We start from the raw sequence: 21,656 nt of genomic DNA, 5'->3' as shown, positions 1-21,656 counted from the left end.
ATATGTTTTGTGTGATAACACATGTATAACCAGATGGAATTACTTGCCAGCCCTGGGAGGGGAGAGGGAAGGAGGGAGGGAAATAATTTGGATCATATAATTTTGGAAAACTTATGTAGAAATTTATTATTAAAATAAAAAATCCAAATAACAAAACCCCTCCAAAAACCTGAGTTCTAATCCTGCCTCTAATACATCCTGTGTGACCCTGGGCAAGTCGATGGATGATCCCTGAGTCTCAATTCTTGACTGGATAAGAGGAAGATCATTCTTACTACACAGGGTGATTATAAGGAAAATGTTTTGCACTAAAGAAAGATAAAATGAATTACTAACACTATTATTTTTCAGTCCAAATAGAAGAGTCATGAAATTTCCCCAAGAGAAGCCATATGACATAAGTCTTAATTTTAAGGTTTGCAACTATTTTCCATAAATTATCTTATTTGATCCTTCCAACAAGCTACATGATTCATTTTTTCTCCCTCCCCTATCCCAGAATTGACAAACAATTGTCCACTGGGTTTTACATGTGCTACCACTCAAAACACATTTCCATATTATTTATTTTTGTAAGAGAGTAGCCTTATAAAAATCAAAATACCCCAATAAACAATTGAAATATCGTCTGCTTTCATCTACATTTCTTTTCTAACAGTTCTTTCTCTGGAGATGGAGAGCATCCTCTGTCATGAGTCCCTCAGAATTGTCCTGGATCCTTGTATTACTGTTAGGAACAAAGTCTATTCCATTTGATTGCTGCTTCAGAGGGGGAAAAGATCTAGCCTTGAAGTCAAAAGGTATTAAGCCTTTTCTCCAGTCATCTCCATAACTATTATCCTCCTTCTCCCACCAGAACCCTGGACTCATCTAAAGGACCTTCTTTGTTTTACTTGGTGAGCTTTCACTTCATCTTGCCCCAGCCAGGACTCTAAGATCCTTCCTTGTTATCTGCACACTGAACATCACCTCCCTTCCTAGCATCCCTTCTAACTTGTCTTTCCCCATCCAAAAGTAGGTTCCATGAGGGCAGAGTCTATCTACTTTGCTTTTTATTTGTAATCCAGGCACTTGGGATGTGGTGACCTTCAGGCTGCTTTCTGGGCCTCCCTGTGTTTCAGAGTACAGATATTCCCCATGAGGGAGAAAATTCCCCACACAGACCAGATTTATGGTGAAGAAGAAGATGGGAAGGGTTTGCTTCATTGGTGGCCAGAAAGAGGTAAATACAAATTTGCAATTGATTTGATAGCAAAGTAAGCAGGGAGTGAAGTGGAAAATCAAGTGATCTCATGTGATGCTGAAGGAGGAACTCTGGGTCAACCAAAAGTGTAGATAAATGTGGATAAAGAGACTGAAACTGGGACTTCAGTTTAAACAACATCACTACTGCTGAAACTAGTTATTTTCTTTGGGCATTGTACAATTCTCTGTGTGTAAAATTTTGGTATTTAAAAAATGTGTACTTAAGAATCACAAAATATAAGCTTTACTTAAAAATATTCTATGAATAACATATAATTGTTGAGTATAATTTAAGTTTAAGGTGATTTTTCTCCCATCTCTAACACTTATTAACTTTATAATCACAGACAAATCATGTAATCTCTCAGAGTTTATCCGTAAAGTGGGATGTTTTTTTTCTTATAACATCAAACCTGAACATTTCAATATCAAAAATGGAAAATAGAATTGTAACTAGTTATGTATAGTTTATACATGTATATGCCTGGCACATATAATAATAGATGCTTAACAAATGTATATTGATTGATTGTATGTATTACATTTAACAAGATAGTAACAAAACTTCCCTGCTTGTCTTTGTCCCCTTTTAAATTTTTGCTCTTTTCTTTATATCTTAAATAATAAAATGTTTCATTGATAATCTTTTTTCTTTTTTCACATCATTATGACAATTATCCAGTTTCCAACTCTTTTAAGGGGAAGCCCTTCCTTGTGACAAATAACTATAGCCAAGCAAACAAATCAATATATTGGTCATGTCTGAAAAATGTATGTCTTATTTTGTACCACTAGTCTATCACCTCTTCTAGGATGCAAAAAAAAGCTTCACAAAAAATCATAGTAAATATTTAACAAATGCTTTATCTACCTTTCTTCCTACCTAGCTAGCTACCTACCTACCTGTCTGTCCATCTATATGTATTCATTCATCATGTACCTATCCAATCTATCTAGTATGTCTATTTCTATACATCTACCTTTCTGTCCTTCTGTCTCCCTATTGTAAAGATGATTTAAGAGTTGTGACTTAAAATCTAAATTTAATTGGTCACCAAATAAAATACCCAAGTCAGTCTGGAAATTTATGGTAATTTAATTAATATATAGGGAAGGAATTAAGGAGAGGGAAGGAAGGGGATATAGGCTTTCTCCCACCTGGCCTGTGCCAGGGGGAATTTAAAATCCCTGCCTCTAGGTCTCTGAAGAAGATTAGAGGCTTCAAGAGGATAAAGTTGGAAAGTAAAGGAGGAAAACTCAGCCAGAAACTCACCACTTAACTGGACAATAGCTTGTAGCCACACTAAGATGCTGAAAGGCTCAGCACTCTCCTCTCAGCTAACTCTCCCCTGCCAATAAGGGAAAGTCCTTCAAATCAAGATCCTCTTGGAGACAGCAAGGGAGCCAAATATATAGACCTTTCACTCTTGTGTCTCCTCCTCTAAATGCCCATTCCTAGTTCCCATCTTTTTTTGATTAGATTATATCTTTAGAGTTATTTCACACTTCTTTGTTAAGTTCACCTTTTGGTAATTACTTGACTTTTTTGTGATTAATTTAACCTTTATAGTTACTTAACATCTTCTTGTATTAAGATCTAAAAATAGACTTAGCTTAACTTCCAGCTTCACTATAAGGTGAGAACTAAGTACCTTCATTATTCAATCAGGAGATTACAACTTTATCTTCCCCTAAAGTAAGGTTTAGGTAGGGTGGAGTAATTTAAAGTTTACACTATCCATGCATCAATCCATCTATCCATCCATCCATCCACCCATCTAACTATCCTTATATCTCTTTAGCTATCCTTCTATCTCTCTCTGTGTGTCCTTCTCTCTCTGTTTATATATCTATCCTTCTATCTCCTTGTCATCTGTCTATCCATCCATCCACTTATCCTTCTATCTCCCTATTTATTTGTCTCGCCTTCTATCTTCCCCATCTGTTTATCCTTCTATCTCCTTCTCCTTCAATCTCTCTATTGATTTCTGCCTTTCTATCTCTACCCTTCCATCTGTCTATCTATCCTTCTCTCTCCATCCCTATTGATTTATCTATCCTTCTGTCTATCCACCCATCCATCATCTATCTATCCTTCTATCTCCCTATCTTTCTATTGATTTACCTATCATTTATCTATCTATCTCTCTGTCTACTTCCTCAACATTTTCATGTCCCTTCCCTTTTCTTCCACTCACACATCTATTGTTCAGACCCTCATTATCTTTTGCCCAAATCATTGCAATAATCTCTTCTCTCTACTCCCTTCTTTCCATCATCTATGCCACTGCTGTATCAGCATATGTGTGCTGATGTAGATTATATGCATGTTTACAATGGTTTGTAAATGCAGCTCATAGGGCGGTGGGAATTGATGTCTATGGAATATTACCCCCCCCTTCTTTTTTTTTTTAATATATTTTATTTGATCATTTCCAAGCATTATTCGTTAAAGACATAAATCATTTTCTTTTCCTCCCCCCCACCCCCCATAGCCGACGCGTAAGTCCACTGGGCATTAGATGTTTTCTTGATTTGAACCCATTGCTTTGTTGATAGTATTTGCATTAGAGTGTTCATTTAGAGTCTATCCTCTGTCATGTCCCCTCAACCTCTGTATTCAGGCAGTTGCTTTTTCTCGGTGTTTCCACTCCCATAGTTTATCCTTTGCTTATGAATGGTGTTTTTTTTTCTCCTGGATCCCTGCAAGTTGTTCAGGGACATTACACCGCCACTAATGGAGAAGTCCATTACGTTCGATTATACCACAATGTATCAGTCTCTGTGTATAATGTTTTCCTGGTTCTGCTCCTTTCGCTCTGCATCACTTCCTGGAGGTCGTTCCAGTCTCCATGGAATTCCTCCTTTATTATTCCTTTTAGCACAATAGTATTCCATCACCAACATATACCACAGTTTGTTCAGCCATTCCCCAATTGATGGGCATCCCCTCGTTTTCCAGTTTTGGGCCACCACAAAGAGCGCAGCTATGAATATTTTTGTACATGTCTTTGTGTCCATTATCTCTTTGGGGTACAGACCCAGCAGTGCTATGGTCAAAGGGTAGATATTCTTTTGTCGCCCTTTGGGCATAGTTCCAAATGGCCCTCCAGAATGGTTGGATCAGTTCACAACTCCACCAGCAATGAATTAATGTCCCTACTTTGCCACATCCCCTCCAGCATTCATTACTTTCCTTTGCTGTTATGTTAGCCAATCTGCTAGGTGTGAGGTGATACCTCAGAGTTGTTTTGATTTGCATCTCTCTGATTATAAGAGATTGAGAACACTTCTTCATGTGCTTGTTAATAGTTTTGATTTCTTTATCTGAGAACTGCCTATCCATGTCCCTTGCCCATTTATCAATTGGAGAATGGCTTGACTTTTTGTACAATTGATTTAGCTCATTATAAATATGAGTGATTAAACCTTTGTCAGAGGTTTCTATGAAGATTTTTTCCCAATTTGTTGTTTCCCTTCTGATTTTAGTTACATTGGTTTTGTTTGTACAAAAGCTTTTTAGTTTGATGTAGTCAAAATTATTTATTTTACATTTTGTGATTCTTTCTATATCTTGCTTGGTTTTAAAGCCTTTCCCCTCCCAAAGGTCTGACATGTATACTATTCTGTGTTTACCCAATTTACTTATGGTTTCCTTCTTTATGTTTAAGTCACTCACCCATTTTGAATTTATCTTGGTGTAGGGTGTGAGGTGTTGATCTATTCCTAGTCTCTCCCACACTGTCTTCCAATTTTCCCAGCAGTTTTTATCGAATAGTGGGTTTTTGTCCCAAAAGCTGGGATCTTTGGGTTTATCGTATACTGTCTTGCTGAGGTCGCTTTTACCCCCCCCCCTTCTTAATGGGATTGCCTGGAGGGGAGCAGTAAATTGGGACCATGAGGCTGGCCTGCTCTGTTCTCTTTATAGAATGGATACTGGACTAGAATGAGAGCTATCTACATCCCCTGGCCCCCTCCTCACACGCAGTATACTATTTATCTAGGGGAAATTGTTTTTAGATTCAGATTGCTTTCCTGATAGCTATCCCTTATCCAGGAAGGAAGATCTCAAGCTACATCCAAAGCCTTGACTCCCTTCCCAATAAATATTAGTTATAAGAAGACCATCACAAATAATAAATAGTGAATGAACCCATTTATCTAAGCCAATGGCAAACAGAAATTAGAGAAGTAATATATATGAAAATACACCAAGTGAATGAAATCTCACACTAGGTGAGAAATAACTCAGTTCGGTTTTTTAAAAAGTGCCTGATCCCAAAGTTTGGAATATGGTACCCTGGAAATCAAGGACATATCAAGACACTGGTTCCTCTCCATGCCAACTTCTTAAAGTCTTTCTGTCCCTCCAGTGGCCTCTGAATAAAGCTTAGAACCATATGGTTCTCTCTCAAGGTAAGGAACAAGCAGAAAAACAAGTGGGACTCTTTTCCCCTCGCAAATGTTGTCTCTCATGCTGGAGGCTGGAATAACCATTTTGTCCACCAGTGACCCCAGGATACACCTGTATTCCTAAAGCACAGATCTAACCACATCAATCTCTATTCAAAAATCTTCTTTGGCATTTTATTTATTGCCTCTATGATAAAATGTAAACTCCTCAGGCTAGAATTTAAAATTCTCCATAATTTGGTTCCCACCTACTTCTCCAAGTCTTATTTCACATTACTATAACCCATGACTAACTCCCCAAAGCTCTATATTCACATGGACATGATTGATCTTGGGGCTTCCTCCCTTTTTTCTTTTTTCACTAATTCTTTTGCTATTCTCAATATTTTGTTCTTGCAGACAAATTTTGTCATTTATTTTTCTAGCTCAATAAATATTTCTTTGGTAATTTGACTCATATGGCATTGAATAAGTAGATTCGTTTAGGTAGGATTTTCAATTTAATTATATTGGCTTTATCCATCCATGAACAGTTAATATTTCTGTAGTGATTTAGATCTGAGTTTATTTCTGTAAAGAGTATTTTATAATTATGTTGGTGGAGCTCCTGGGTTTGTTTTGGCAAGGATACTCCCAGGTTTTTCATTCTTTCTCTGGTTATTTTAAATGGAGTATCTCTTCTTGCAGGACTTTGTTAGTAATATATGAATATACTGATGATTTGTGTGGGTTTATCTTATATCCTACTACTTTACTAAAATTATTGATAGTTTCAACTAATTTTTTAGTTGAATCTCCAGGATCTTCCACATGTACCAGATAGTTTTATTACCTTATTTCCTCCCTTTTGACTCATGCCCCCATCTCTTGTTTCCTCCAGAAAATCTCTCTATATAACTCAGATGAATCCCATGTCTAGGTTTCTGCAAATGTGAGTAAAAAATACATCAACTCCCACGCAAGAACCCAAGGTAACATGTATCCAGTAAGAGAGATTTTATTTCACCCCATAGAAAATGGAAATGATAGAACTCCATAGGTGAGAAAAAACATGTATGGCATTTCCAAAGACTCACAGCAGCTCGCATGCAGATACAGAAAACAAATTCAGTGGGACATTTGGACACTGGCATGCAGAAATGGGATCTCCAAATGTCTGTCTGCAGGAACTTCTGAAGATAGTGAAGCTGTCACTGGCCCTAGGAAAGACATTCTATGAACCTCTTGTCCTGGGTGGGTGAGGAGAGGGAAGACTGCATGAAGAGAAGCTAACAAATATGGAAGTCTTGGCTTCAGAGTTTCCACAACAGACCGGTAGATCAATTTCATTTTTGGCTTGCCAACTCATCCTAGCTAGAGAGACTGGGCAATTTGGGTGATGACAGGTTGAGAGACTGTAAGAGGTAAGAGTGAGGTAGATTACTTACTGGGGTTCCAGGGAGCTGCTTCCAACTGCCCAAGTAAAATGAGTTCTGGCAAGAGCTGAGTCTGATTGTGCTGACCTTTCATGAAGCAACTCTCTTCCCTTCTTTTCTCTCTTGAAGAGGACACAGCTTGATTCCAAAGGTTTCCTGTTTTGTTTGGGTTTTAGGGTTTCTGTATGCTTTCTGTTGTTATCAGTACAACTGTCAACTTAGAGATAGATTTGATCAATCATAACTACCTTGATTTCCATACATTTGTGAATGGGGAGTTGCAAAAAAAGAAGGAGAAATGGTATATGTTCTAGAAAAAGAGAAAGAGGCAGGAACAGACACTTTGTCTAAATTGTCCAAGGTAAAAGGAGTTTTCTTTTCCCACCCTCGGGGGCTCAGGATCTACAAAAGAGTTTTTATTAGTTAGTATATATTATATGAAATATTATAATTATTATATTTTTTAAATTTCCCAAGGAAAGCAGAGAAAGGTCAAGCCATGTAAATCTGGTCGTTTTTCCTCCTTGGCTAAGAGTTCTTAACTTGTGTGTGTGTGTGTGTGTGTGTGTGTGTGTGTGTGTGTGTGTGTGTGTGTGTTTCATGGACCCTGTGGCAATCTAGTGAAATCTTCTCAGAATAAAGTGTCTAACAATAAAATAAAATAGGATTACAAAGGAAACCAATTATGTTGAAATAGAATTACCTAAATATTAAGAACAAATAAGTTCATAGAGCGCAGGTTAATCACCTTCTGGCCTAGTCTCACACTTAAGACTTGAAAATAGGAGTGTGCTTCTGCCTTGGAACCCATGCACAGTATTGATTCCAAGAAGGAAGGTGAGGGTTTGAAATTAAAAAAATAAAAAGGAGTGTGGCTACCTCATAGGACTGCAATGTCTCTCTGGTCATGCCTTTGTCTATTGTTCTTTTCTACATGCTCATAAAGTTCTTGAAGGGGTACAACAAAGGACAAGTTACTAGATAGTAGGCTGTGCCAGGTGGGAGGAGAGAAGGACAGGATAAAAGAGACCAGTGATGCCCACATTCCAAGGGTGGGAGCCACTCAAGATGGAGTGAGTAGCTTTCCTCTTCACTTATATAACTGAACACAGGCATCCTGTTCCCTCCCCCGTAAACTACCCACGGAAGACTGTCTATATTTAGGGACTTCTGGGCAAGCAATGTCCCTTTGAAACTGTACCATCTAAATCACTCTCTGTAATAGGAAAAAATTGTATAGTTTGGACTCCTTGTCTTCCCTAGTTGCAAGTCTTCTAGTACTCCTCTAGCCATAGGGACCACATGGACAATCTCCTTCTTTTATATTTTAAGTGTATTTTATTTTTAAATTTTATTTTGACACGAATACTAAATAATTCAAGTTTCTTCATATACAAAGTAGAAGAGAAAAGTACATGAAACCCTTATCTCTATATGTAAAGTTTATTTTTTCATTTAAGCATCTAATAAATTCACAAGTAGCTTTCAAATCTGTCTCGATCACTTACATTTCCTTCTGGACCTTTGTAATAGGGGGCCACTGAAGTTTATTGAGCAGATTAGGGCCGAAGGGACAGCAGAAAAGGATTGTGACATGACAATGCCTATGAGTTAGGAAAAAATCTTTTAAGCAGGAAAAAATTATAGAGGGAAGGGATTTGAACTATCTAGGCCACAGAAGTCAAATATATCCCAGACTATGGGCCTGAACTATAATAAAATGTAATTGGGAACTAGTTAACAAAATAAATAAAAATGCAATAAAAATTTTGTTTATAGAAACATATTTGTTAATTTTATTAATAAAGAACTAATGAAGTCTGAATACAGATTGAAGCATAATTTTTTTACTTTATTTTTCTTTTCTTTTTTGGTCTTTTCCTTTACAACATGACGAATTTGGAAATGTTTTTTTCTTTGTTTTAAAATTGTTTAAATATGTTTTAATTTTATTTTTGATTTAATATCTTTTATCCCAACTACCTCAAATGAGATTATCATCACATCAAGATACTGAAAGCACAAAACTTGTAAGTCATTAACACATGTACAACCTATATCAAATTCCTTGCTTCCTCAAGGATGAGGGAGAGAAGGGAGGAAATTGGTACTCAAAACTTCTTAAAAACAGATGTTAAAAATTGTTTCTAACATGTAACTGGGGAAAAATAAAATATTTGAATGTTAAAAATAAAATGCATATTGTTTATAGACATATAACATTTTGTTAATAATAAGATGTTAATGTGATTTTCTAAGTCAATATGTGGCCAAAAGGAATTCTGATGCATTGTGGAGTTTCTGTTGGAGTTTGACATGACTGATCGAGACCAACAAAGAAACTATCAAGTGAGAAGCAATAGGGACTTGAATGGGAGTGATAATTATGTGAATGAAGGGGATAGAGGTGAGAGACCTTGTAGAGACAGAAGCAACAAGATTTGGCAATTGCTTGGATTTGCAGAGTGGAGAGTGAGGAGCTGAAGATGATACCAAGGTTATAGCCTAGATGACTAAAAAGATGGCGGCCTTCAGTAATAATAGGAAAGTTTGGAAGAGGGTTGAGTTTCAGAAAGCAAAACCAATGAGTTCTGCTTTTAACATGTTGAGATTGAGATGCCCATGGGCCATCTGGATGGAAATATACAGTAGACAGTCTGTGAGGAAAAAATACAGAAGAATCTGCATTTCATTAATAATTGAACCCATAGTAGGGGAAGGGAATAAGCTTTTATTAAATGTCTGCTCTGTACTAAGAGGGGAAGCTAGGTGATATAGTAGATAGAGCACTGGTTCTGGAGTTAGGGAGAACTGAGTTCAATCTAACTTCAGATACAACAATCTGTGTGACTATGGGCAGATTGTTTCAACCCTGTTTGCCTCGGTTTCTTCATCTGTAAAATTAACTGAAGAAGGAACTGGCAAACCACTCCAGGATCAATAAAACCCCAAAAGAGGTCACAAAGAGTTGTGCTGAACATGGGTGAAAACAATTAAACAACTGTTCCAGGCACTGGGCTAAGTGCTTTACAACCATCATCTCATTTGATCTTCACAACCCTGGGAGGTAGGGATTATTATGGTTCTTTTATAGTTGAGGAATGAGGCAAGTAAAGTGAGCTGTCCAGGGCTTCAGAGTTAGTGTCTGAGACCAGATTTGAAGTCAGGCCTGTCAAACTCTAGATAGATAGATAGATGGGACAATGGATAGATCGATGGATAGATAAATGGATGGGTGGATGGATGGATAGATAGATAGATAGATAGATAGATAGATAGATAGATAGATAGATAGATAGATAGATGAATGGATAGATGGATGGATGGATGGATAGATAGACAGACAGACAGACAGACAGACAGATTGACATAGGCAGACAGATGGATGGATGATGGATGGATAGATAGATAGATAGATAGATAGATAGATAGATAGATAGATAGATAGATAGATAGGACAATGGATAGATGGATGGATGGAAAGATAGAGACAGAGATAGATAAGATAGATTGATAAATAAATGGATGGGTGGACGGATGGACAGGTAGATAGATAGATACATATGTATATATGTTTTTTTGTATATAAAACATTAAGGAAACTACTTGTTTGTGGAACAGCCAGGAGGTCACTGGATCAGAGTATTTGTTGGGGAATAAAATGTAAGAAGACTGGAAAGGTAGGAGGGGCCTAGGTTATAAGGAGTATTCTACTCAGATACTTCCTAGATGTATGACCCTGGGCAAGTCATTTAATCCCAATTGCCTAGTCCTTACCACTCTTCTACCTTTGAATCAATATTTAGCATTGATTCTGAGACAGAAGGTAAGGGTTTGTTTATTTGTTTGTTTCTTTTAAAGAAGAAGAATATCTAGCTCCAGATCCAACTCTGATACTGGATGGTTGGGATAGCACAGACAAAATTATCTCTCTGGACCTTAGTTTCTTCACCTGTAAAATGGTGTTAATGATAACTAGTACCACCTCACAGTGTGACTGTGAGACTCAAGATACGTTTGTAAAAAGAGAACTAAAAAAATAATAACAAAATTTGTCTCGAAGAACAAAAAGTCAAGAATATCAAAGAAATCAATGAACAAAAAATGCAAAGGAAAGTGGTCTAGCCATACCAGATTCCAAGCTGTATTATAAAATGGTAATCATCAAAACAATTTGGTACTGGTTAAGAAATAGGCAGATCATTAGAATAGATTAGATACACAATACCCTGTAGTCAATGGCCAGAGGAATCTAGGCTTTGGCAAACCCAAAGTTCCAAATAAGGCGAAAAGGTTTTTATTGATATAACTTTAGGTAGGGGAAAAGGAGAAGAACCTACATGTTCTGAAAACAGCTCTCTTTGTGGTCACAAAGAAATGGAAATTGAAGGAATGCCCATCGGTTAGAGAATGGCTGAATAAGTTGTGGCCTATGATTGTGATGGAATACTACTGCACCATAAGAAATAATGAACAAGTTAGTTTTTAATGTTGATACAATTTTAATAGTCATTTTCTGACATGTTCTGCCCTTTCCTCCTAGCCCTCCCACCTCCCCAAGATGGCAGATAACATGGTGTAGGCTATATATGAGTTATCATATGGTACATGCTCATCATGTTGTGATAGAAGACATATATCACTTACAGCAGAGAAAAATTTATGGAGGAAATAAAATGAAGAATGACACACTTCAGTCTGCACTCAGACTCCATCAGTTCCTTTTATGGTGTCATGAGTCAGAACAGGTTATTTTTTTAAGTGCATTAATTTAAAAAACTTAGAAAGATCTACATGAAATTATGAAGACTGAAATGAGCTAAACCAAGAAAACATTATATACAGGAACAGAAACATTATTTGAAGAATAACTGTGAATGTTCATTTCTAGAGAAAGAACTAAGTAGAAACATGTAAGACATCGTTTTATACACACAAAACATATATACGTACACAAACACATCTATCTGTCTGTCTGTGTCTATCCATCATCCATCCATCCATCCATCCATCCATCCATTCATCCATCCATCCATCTATCCATTCCTCTATCTATCTATCTATCTATCTATCTATCTATCTATCTATCTATCTATCTATCTATCCATCCATCCATCCATCCATTTATCTATCTATCCATCTATCCATCCCTCTATTTATCCATCCATCCATCCATCCATCCATCTATCTATCTATCTATCTATCTATCTATCTATCTATCTATCTATCTATCTATCTATCTATTCAAATGATATCTTCCTGTAGTGTGGGGAGGGAGGGAAAGAGGGAGAGATCTTTGAATGTAACAAACAAATTTTTAAAAAGTTAGATATAGGTAAAGATGCACATACGTGTATATTTTTTAAGCAAGCCCCCCCCCCCCCAGATCTCTGTCAGGCCCCAAAAGCAGTAGACACTTTGGCTTTCCCTGAATCTTTCTGCCCAAGTGGGAACTCTGGGTTTCCTCACAAGAGGAATGGGAGTCAGGAGGGGGTAATGTTGAGCTAGGAGGGCAAAAGGGCCTTCCCATCTGCTCTGGCACAACACCCTCCAGCCTCCCAGGTATTGCCATCTGATCTGTCAATGTTCCTTAAGGATTCCTGAGTCTTATTGACCTCCCTCTGGTGGCACCCTTGGGACCTTCATCCCTTCCATCAGCCTTGCAATTTAACGGCCTTGTGTGTGTTTTCTCCCTGACTTAGAATGTGATCTCATTGAGAGATAGAATCATCTCTTGCTTTTCTATTTCTATCCCCAATGCTTTGCACGGTGCTAGGTACATTGTAAGTACTTAATAAGGAAATGGTATGAGTATGAGATTTTCTTAGCATAGAGGAAATAATAACCAACTTCTCCGTGGCACCAGATGCCCTACAGAACCCAACTAGACTAACCCAAGTTCCCTAAAGATTGGGTCCTTGCCTGAATTATGTACCTGGGGCTCTAAGTCTAAAGCCCCTTTTGTAACTCCCTTCCCACCCCGCCACCTCTTCCCACATTGTGGGAAATGGGGCCAGTCCTTTGGCCTCTGTCTCCAATCTTTCCCACCTTGATTTTTGTTTGGAGCTAATCCATGCTAGGCTTGGGTTTCTCAGCCTTCCCTCCCCACAATGCTGCTTTCCTCACCTGAAACTACATTCCGATTCTATGTGACATTTGGCTGGTTTCCCCAGAACCTCCTAGAAAGTAGGTAAATAGTGGAGGACAAGGGAATAGGCAGCCAGAATTGAGATAAAGTCCTAAACTCCCAACACTGTGTCAGAGCAAGCTAATAAGAGAAGAGAGCAGGAAAATTGTAAGCCCCAGAATGAATTGGGGCATTTTCCATGGAGATGAAGGAACTCTTTAATCTCCCAACATCCAGGACCCAACATGGCAGATTTGAGTATGGAAAAGTAGTTGGGAGAGGGTAGTCAGGAACAGTTCTTTGATGGTGGTCTCTGTCTCCCTCCCCCCCTCCTCCCTCTTTTTCTGTCTGTCTCTCTGTATCTCTCTCTTCCTCCTTCTCTCTCTCTTTCTCTCTCTGTCTTTCTCTCCCTCTTTCCTTCCCTACCTTCTCTGTCTCTCTGTCTCTCTCTTTCTCTGTTTCTCTCTCTCTCCCTCCCTCCCTCCCTTCCTCCCTCTCTTTCTGTCTGTCTCTCTTTGTCTCTCTCTTCCTCCTTCCCTCTCTTCCTCCCTCTCTTTCTGTCTGTCTCTCTGTGTCTCTCTCCCTCCTTCTCTCTCTCTCTCTCTCTCTCTCTCTCTCTCTCTCTCTCTCTCTCTCTCTCTCTCTCTCTCTCTCTCTCTCTCTCTCTCTCTCCTTCCCACTCTTCTTTCTGTCTGTCTCTGTGTCTGTCTGTCTGTCTGTCTCTTAGTTTAATCTCTATTTCATTTTAAACAAATTTCCACATAAGTTTTCCAAAGCTGTATGATTCATGGTGTCCCTCCCTTTCCCCTCCCCTCTCCCAAAGCTCACAAGCACTTTATCTGGGTTATATGTATATCATCTGATAGCTTTCTTGCTCTTGGGAAAGAGGCATTTTTTGTGTGTTGGCTTGTTTTTGCCCTAGGTCTCAGAAAGAGTGAATTTGGTCATAAAGAGGGCTGGATAAGAAATGCGAAGATCTTCCATCCAGTTCTAACCCAATTCTTAGACTGGTCCCTTCCTCTGGGCTTCAGTTTTCAGTTTCCTTTCCTGTAAACTGGGAAGAATCCTTTCCTATCCACTTCACAGCATCATGGTGAAGACCAAATCATCCTAGTGGGCTTTTCTGTTGTGTTTTAAGGTTTCAAATCCATCCCATGTATTTGCATAGAGCACACACACACAAATTCCTGACCTGCCTCCATTGACCATTTGGAAGCTCCAATACAGTTACATATATATATTTCTTAATAACATTACACTTAATTTAATATATATCTACACACACAAACATACACAGATATATGTATACATACATCTATGTATACATAACTCTATATACACATATGTATATAGTCAGTGGTGTATATATATGCATATATAACAGGGCAACTAGGTGGCAGAGTAGATGGAGCAGTGGGCCTGGAATCGGGAAGATTCGTCTTCAAGAGTTCAAATCTGGTTACAGAGGTTTGTATTCTTGCAACCTAAATGTCAGGTTGTTTTAAAACTCTTATTTCTGAGCTTGAGAATTATAAGCCCTTTCAAAACCGTCATGGACCATCATGAACATTCTGCAGAAACAAATCTTCTATTGGCTTTCATTGCAGAATTAAGGCTGTGTTCCAATTTAGACTTGTCCTCAACTTCCATGACTCTTCTTCCAGTTTGGCATATTTCCAAATGAATTGATCAGCAATACTGGTCTATCACTCCGTAGAATTTCGGTGACAGTGTTGTTGGTATGCCAGTGAGAGAAGATGAATTTTTTCCTTACATATATGCAGTTGAACTTTAAGTATATATATTATAAGTAATAAAATATGTATCACATGCCAAAAAAAAAAGAATTCTAATCTGGCCTCAGACACTTAAGTAGCTCTGTGACTCTAGGCAAATCATGGAACCATTTGCCTCAGTTTCCTCATCTGTAAAATTGCAGGGAAGGGGGGGAGCGAATGACTCTCCCATCTCTAAATCTATGATCCTAAAGTTTCCCCATCTTAATTGGATTGCTTGACCAGAGCCTTTGGAAAGAGGAAGCACAGGGCTAAAAGTGGCCAAAAGTTGAAAACCACCAAGCATTAAGAACAGAGAAATGAATCAAGGTCTGCAGAGGTACTTAGCCCCCTTCTGCCTAAATATTTCAGGGAAGGAGCAACCAAACTCCTGGGAACCCCCCATTTCCATCATGAGGCATGGAAGCAATGAGACCCCAACATCTTTTTGTCGAGAAAAATGGCAGAATTGTTAGCAACTCTGATAGAAGGGCCATCAAAAAAAGCTAATAAAACCACTAAGTAGAGAGTGACTGGCAAAGGACCTCTCAGAAATCCCATCCAAGGAAGAAAGATTAAACTCAGACAATTTAGCCCTATGAAGCAGAAATAGGACCAATGGATATCATAACAACAACAATAATAATGAAAACATGCATTTTAAGGTTTATGAATACTTTATAAATCTTAGCTCATTTGATCCTTACAGCAAGCCCATGAGGTGCATCCTGTTAATATCCTCACTTTATAGATTTTTACAAATGCAGAAACTGAGGCTGAGAGATGGAGGGGCATTTATAGAGTACTTTAAGGTTTGTGAAGAGCTTTACATGTGTTATCTTGTTTGGTGCAAGAGTAAAAGGATAGGGAAGCAGATTTCAGCTTAGGATGAGGATGAATTTTCAAACAATGAGAGCTGTGTGAAAATGAAGTTCTTGGCCTGGTGGGCTAGTGAGCTCCCCATCCTTGGAAGTATTTTAGGAAAGTGGATGGCCGCCTGGCAGGAGTGAGGTCAAAGGGAACCCTACGAGGACAACCATTCCTGCTGCTACCACTAACTGATGTTTATAGAGCACTTGCATTCATTGGATAAGCATTTATTAATCACCTACTATGTGCTAGGAACTGGAATATAGCAAAGAAAAATGAAGCCATCTGTGCTCTCAAGGAACTTAGGTTCTATTAAGAGAAAACCACTAGAGTTTAGAGAAATAAATGTAATATATATGTACACACAGAGATATACCTGTAAATGTATGTATGTGTGTATATATATATATATATATATATGATGAAATACAAAATCTAGACAGACATCGCAGAGAGAGGGAGGGAAAGGGGGAGGAGAAAGGGGGAGAAGGACAGAGGGAGAAAGAGAGAGGGAGGGAGGGAAAGAAGGAGGGAGGGAGAGGAAAGGAGGGTGGAAGGGAGAAGGGGGAGAGGAGGGAGAGAGAGGGGGGAGAGAAGGAGGGAGGGAGAGAGAAGGGAGAGAGAGAGGGAGGGGGAAGGGAGAAAGGAGGGGAGAGAGAGGGAGGGGAGAAAGAGGAGGGAGAGAAGGAGGTAGGGAGAGAGAGGGAGAGAAGGAGAGAGGAAGAAAGGGAGAGGGGGGGAAGGAGGAAGGGAGAGAGAAGGAGGGAGGGAGGGAGAGAGGGGAGAGGAAGGAGGGATAGGGGGAGAGAAAGGGAGAGGAAGGGAGGGGAAGATAGTGAGAGAGAGATGGAAACAGAAGGAGGAGATAGAGAGGGAGGAAGGGTAGCATGGAGGCAGAAAGAGAAGGAAAGGGAAACAGGGAGAAGAGAGGGAGGGAGAGAAACAGAGATGGAAACAGAAAGGAGAGAAACAGACAGATGGAGGAGAGAGAGAGTCAGAGAGGGAGATAAAGGAATGGAGAGAGGGAGGGAGGAATGGAGACAGAAAGAGGAGAGGGAGACAGAGGGGGAAGAGAGAAATGGAGAGGGGGAGAGAGAGAATGGAAAAGAAAGATAGAAACAGAAAGAAGGAAACAGCAAAGCAGGGGAAAGGGAGGCAGAAGGAGGGAGGGAGGAAGGGAGGAATGGAGACAGAAAGAGAATGAGAGGGAGACAGGGAAGAGAAGGAGGAATGGGGACAGAGAGCAAGAGAAAGAGATGGGGTGAGAGTGAAGGAGATGGAGTTAAGGTATAACAGAGGGAGACAGAAGAGGGGAGAGGCAGAGGGAAACAGACAGAGGAAAGGAAAGAAAAGGAGAAAGAGAAGGAAAGAGACACAGGGAGAAAGAAAGGGAGAGCAGAGCTCAGCACAGCCTAATGGATAAAGCATCAGTCTTGGAGTCAGGAGGGTCTAGGTTTCAATTTTTCCCAGGATCATCCAATTAGAGCTAGGAAGGGATCATGGAGGATATCTTGTCCATCTCCTTCATCTTGCAATTGAGGAAACTGAGGTAAGTGACTTGCCCAGCATAATGTATCTAATAAACCTCAGAAACAGGTTTTGAACTCAGGGCTTCCTTCCTCACTCAGGTCACTCAAGGGAAATCAGGTTTGTAAAGTACCTTACATGTAACCCAATCTGAGGGTCAGGTCTGTTGCATTTTATAGCACACACACAGGGAGAGGAATTGTTTTTCTCTGCCATTGGCTAAGCCTCCCCCCCCCATTATGTGCACCTCATTTTAGGGGTCCTGTGACTAGCATCCCAGTTCTATTTAACCATTTTCCCCTCACATTAGCTTTTTAAAAAATTTTACTTTACCTTCCATCTTAGAATCAATACTATGTATTGATTCCAAGGCAGAAGAGCAATAAGGGCTATGCAATTGGGTTTAACAGCTAGGAAATATCTGAGGCCAGAATCAAACCTAGAACCTCTTGTCTTGGCTCTAGGCCTGGTTCTCAATCCACTAAGCCACCCAGCTGCCCCCATATTAGCTTTTACAAAGGGTTATTTACTTCAAAGATATAGTAAAAATGAAAATACAAAGACCTAGAGAATAATTTCCTCCTCTCAGGCCTCAGTCTTATGGTAGAGAAAGAGGATTAGATTTCCAGTTTCGCTCAGTTCCTACATAGCATCATTCCCGTCAAGTTTAAGTCCAAAGGCCTAGTGATCAACCTTTGTTCTCCAGGGCTTTATTACTAGGCTGGCTACAGCACCTGCCCTGGATTTCCGTGGCTCAGGCTCCTGGGTCAGAGACTCCACTCCCTACACTTAGAATGGAAAAGGACAAAGGAAAAGCCAAAATCCCAAGCCCATTTCTGGGGTTAGGTGGCCTAAAGTGGGTGGGGAGGTAGGAAAGAGTAAGGAAGTGGCCCTCGGGCTCTCACTCCCTTACTGAATTAGGTGAAGGAGTATGGGTGGATGGGGATATGGCTGGGGATGGAGACTCTAAGCGATCACCCTAGTGCAAATAATAATATGGAAATGGGTCTGGATCAATGACACATGTAAAACCCAGTGGAATTGCTCCTTGGCTATGATGGGGGGAGGGGGGGGAAGAGGAGCATGACTCTTGGAACCTTGGAAAAATATTCTAAATTCTAAATTAAATAAAATGTTTCAATTAAAAAAAAAGTCATACTCAAAATAAGTAGAAGGTTAGGATTGAACTGGGGTCCTTTGGCTCCACGGGGCTGCAGTCCTGACGCCAGACCATAGTGGATGCTGCAAGACTTACAAGGCATTTTCTCTCCACAGCCCTTTTAGGTGGGTACGTTACGGCTCTCCTGGGGCTGGAATTGGGGACAAAAGGATGAGTGTGGCTCAGCTCTTGCTGCCTCCGCGTCCTTGATTGTTCTGCAAACGCAGGAGATCCAAGCGAACCACCGAGGCTGGACCATTTGGTGATGCCCCGAGGTCTGTCCCTCTGGGCTCTCGAGCGTGCTAGCCCTATGTAAGGAGAGGGAAGAAGTCAGACAAGACACTCTGCCGGGCTCCAAAGAGTCCTCGAACCTCGGGATGGGGATTGAGGGATAGGGGAGCCCCGGCGCAGTGGGCTCGCGGCGATAGAGCCGGTGGGAGTCCGCAGGTGACCACGGGGAGGCGCCCCGGCTTCGCGCTCCGCGCGGCCCCCTGGGCACCTGGCGCAGTGGGGCAGCCCGGGACGGCTCCTCCCGGAGCGTGGGGCCGAAGGAGGGGGCGCGGTCCCAGTGCGCCCGCCCCTTGTGGGATCACCTGCGCTCGAACCCGGCTAGCGGGCTGCACTGGTGGACTGGGTTGGGATTGGGACGCGGAGCGCGCTGTAGTCAGTCCGCGCCCAGAACTCCGGAGTGCGGAGCCGGGAGTGCCTGCGGCGGACGCGGGGCAGCGATGGCGCCCCGGGCTGGGAGCCTGTGAGCGGGACCCGAGGCTGGACTAGGTAAGGGGTATAGTGGGCTTTCTTCCGTGCGTCCTCGCCGGCCGGCCAGTTAGAGGGACTCTGGTCGGACCGCCCGGCTCTCTCGGGGTCTGCGTGGGCAAAGAGCAGAATCTAGAGGTTGCGCGAGAAAGCCCAACTGGGAACCACGGATAAGAATCCGCAGACCTGGGCCGGGAGAGAGGAGCCGAAAAGGAATGGGGCGTGGGGCGTGGGGTGGGGGGCGGGGGTTGGGGGTGTGTGGAAGGTGAGGCGGTGTCAACTCGCGCCGCTTTCGGGACTTGGAACTCCTTTATTATTTAGACTTGACCTTCTTCCTTCCCCTGTCCTGAAGCCCCAAAAGAACCCTCCAAGGATCTGACTGGGAGATCCAGCGCCCGGAGGGCAGGGACTGCTTCCATTCGTGCCTTTGTCTTGTCCTGGGACCTTGCACCTGGTGACCATTGAATTAGCATTAGTGGAATTGGGCCCCATAGAATGAATGCCCGTACTTATTGGTCCCTGGTCTCTGGAAGGGGCCCGGATCGGACCCATCCCTCATTTTTCAGAGAAGGAGGGAACGGAGGTCCCCCACTTCAGTAGTCTGCCTCCAAACACCTTGGTAGGAAGTAGCCAAACTGCCAAAATCTCTTGTGTTTGTGCTTCTGGTGCCAGACCCTTAAGGTATGCAGGGCAGGCAAGTACAATTTCCATTTTGCTGGGGAGGAAACAGTAGGAGTTGGAAGACCTGGGTTCAACCCCCTTCCACCTCCTCTTTTCTCTGGACCTCCTTCATTTGAGTCCATAAAATGAGGTTAAAGACGCTGCATTTATCTGCCTCTAGGCTCAAGGTGGGACCAAATGATCTTTTTAATAGCCTCCATCTGCAGTCCAGAAAACCCCAGTCTAGTATTTACTCTGCTGTTTGTCTCCTGGGAAATTATGGGTGAGGGAGCTGGACTACAACTCTTAATAGTCTATGCTATAAGATCCAGCTATAACATTCTCTGTTCTAAGGTTCCTCCTAGTTCTGACACTCTGTTCTAAGGTCTCTCCCAGCTCTGACATTCTCTGTTCTAAGATCTCTCCCAGCTCTGACACTCTGTTCTAAGGTCTCTCCCAGCTCTGACATTCTCTGTTCTAAAGTCTCTCCCAGCAGTGACATTCTCTTTTCTAAGGTCTCTTCTAGCTCTGACATTCTCTGTTCTAAGGTCCCTCCCAGCTCTGACATTCTCTGTTCTAAGGTCTCTCCCAGCTCTGACATTCTCTGTTCTAAGGTCTCTCCCAGCCCTGACATTCTTTGTTCTAAGATCTCTCCCAGCTCTGACATTCTCTGTTCTAAGGTTCCTCCCAGTTCTGACACTCTGTTCCAAGGTCTCTCCCAGCTCTGACATTCTCTGTTCTAAGGTCTCTCCCAGCTCTGACATTCTCTGTTCTAAGGTCTCTCCCAGCTCTGACATTCTCTGTTCTAAGGTCTCTCACAGCTCTGACATTCTCTGTTCTAAGGTCTCTCTAAGGTTCCTTCCAGCTCTGATCTGGGTTCTAAGGGCCCTCCCAGCTCTGACAGTCTGTGTTCTAAAGTCCCTTCCATCTCTGACATTCAATGGTTTTTTAAGCCTTGACAATCTACGTTCTAAGACTGTCTTCTAGCTCTGATATTCTATATTCCGAAACCACTTCTAGCTCTGACAGTCTGTGTTTTGAGATCTGTGCCAGCTCAGAAGGCCTGAGAATAAGTAGAGGGACCCTTGATAAATCTGGGGAAAGCCTGGGTCCCCTTTGAAGTACTAGGATGGGAGAGGCTGCCTATGGAGCTGGGGAGCCAGTCTGGGGAGCAGGAGGATCCTGCTTCCCTTAGAGCCTGGCTGGAGGATCTTGGACAAGTGTCTTATCCCACAGTGCCCCAGGGAATTCTCTCAAACTGTACATTGCAAAGCAATTGCTGCATTGCCTTGGTGGTGAGAATTTCTCCTAGTAGAAATTCCTCATGCCAATGAAATCACAGAGAGTATCTATCAACTCTTGGGAAAGAGGGTAACCACCAACTGCTTATATTGGTCATTGGAGAGTTCTTCATCACTAGAAACATTGACAATATAATATTTTGAGTGAGAAAAGACCTTATAGCTCCTCAGACCCAAACTCTCCCTACCTCTCAGTTTTACAGAAGAATAAACTAGGCAGCTAGATAGCACAGTGGATAGAGTAGCAGGCTTGGATTTCAGATAGACCTGAGTTCAAATCTGCCCTCAGACACTAACTGTATGACATTGAACAAGTTCCTTAATACTGCTTACCTCAGTTTCCTCATCTATAAAATAAGCTGGAGAAGGAAGTAGCAATTCACTTTAGAATTTTCCCCAAGGAAACCC

The 21,656-nt window shown here is 41.3% G+C and overlaps 1 protein-coding gene across 1 annotated transcript in view; it reads left to right on the top strand.

Annotated features, from left to right (window-relative positions):
• The first annotated feature begins 18,996 nt into the window (after positions 1–18,996).
• The window catches only part of NCMAP (non-compact myelin associated protein), a 50,330-nt gene continuing 47,670 nt past the window's right edge, over positions 18,997–21,656 (top strand). Inside the window, exon 1 of the mRNA XM_056795555.1 lies at positions 18,997–19,308. The gene's annotated coding sequence lies outside the window, so the exon portion shown is untranslated. The remainder of the gene's footprint in view (positions 19,309–21,656) is intronic.

The sequence above is a fragment of the Monodelphis domestica genome, chromosome 4 (assembly GCF_027887165.1).
Source record: "Monodelphis domestica isolate mMonDom1 chromosome 4, mMonDom1.pri, whole genome shotgun sequence".
Classification (NCBI taxonomy): Eukaryota; Metazoa; Chordata; class Mammalia; order Didelphimorphia; family Didelphidae; genus Monodelphis; species Monodelphis domestica.
Note: the sequence above shows the minus strand (reverse complement) of the source record. Positions and strands in the feature narration are given on the sequence as shown.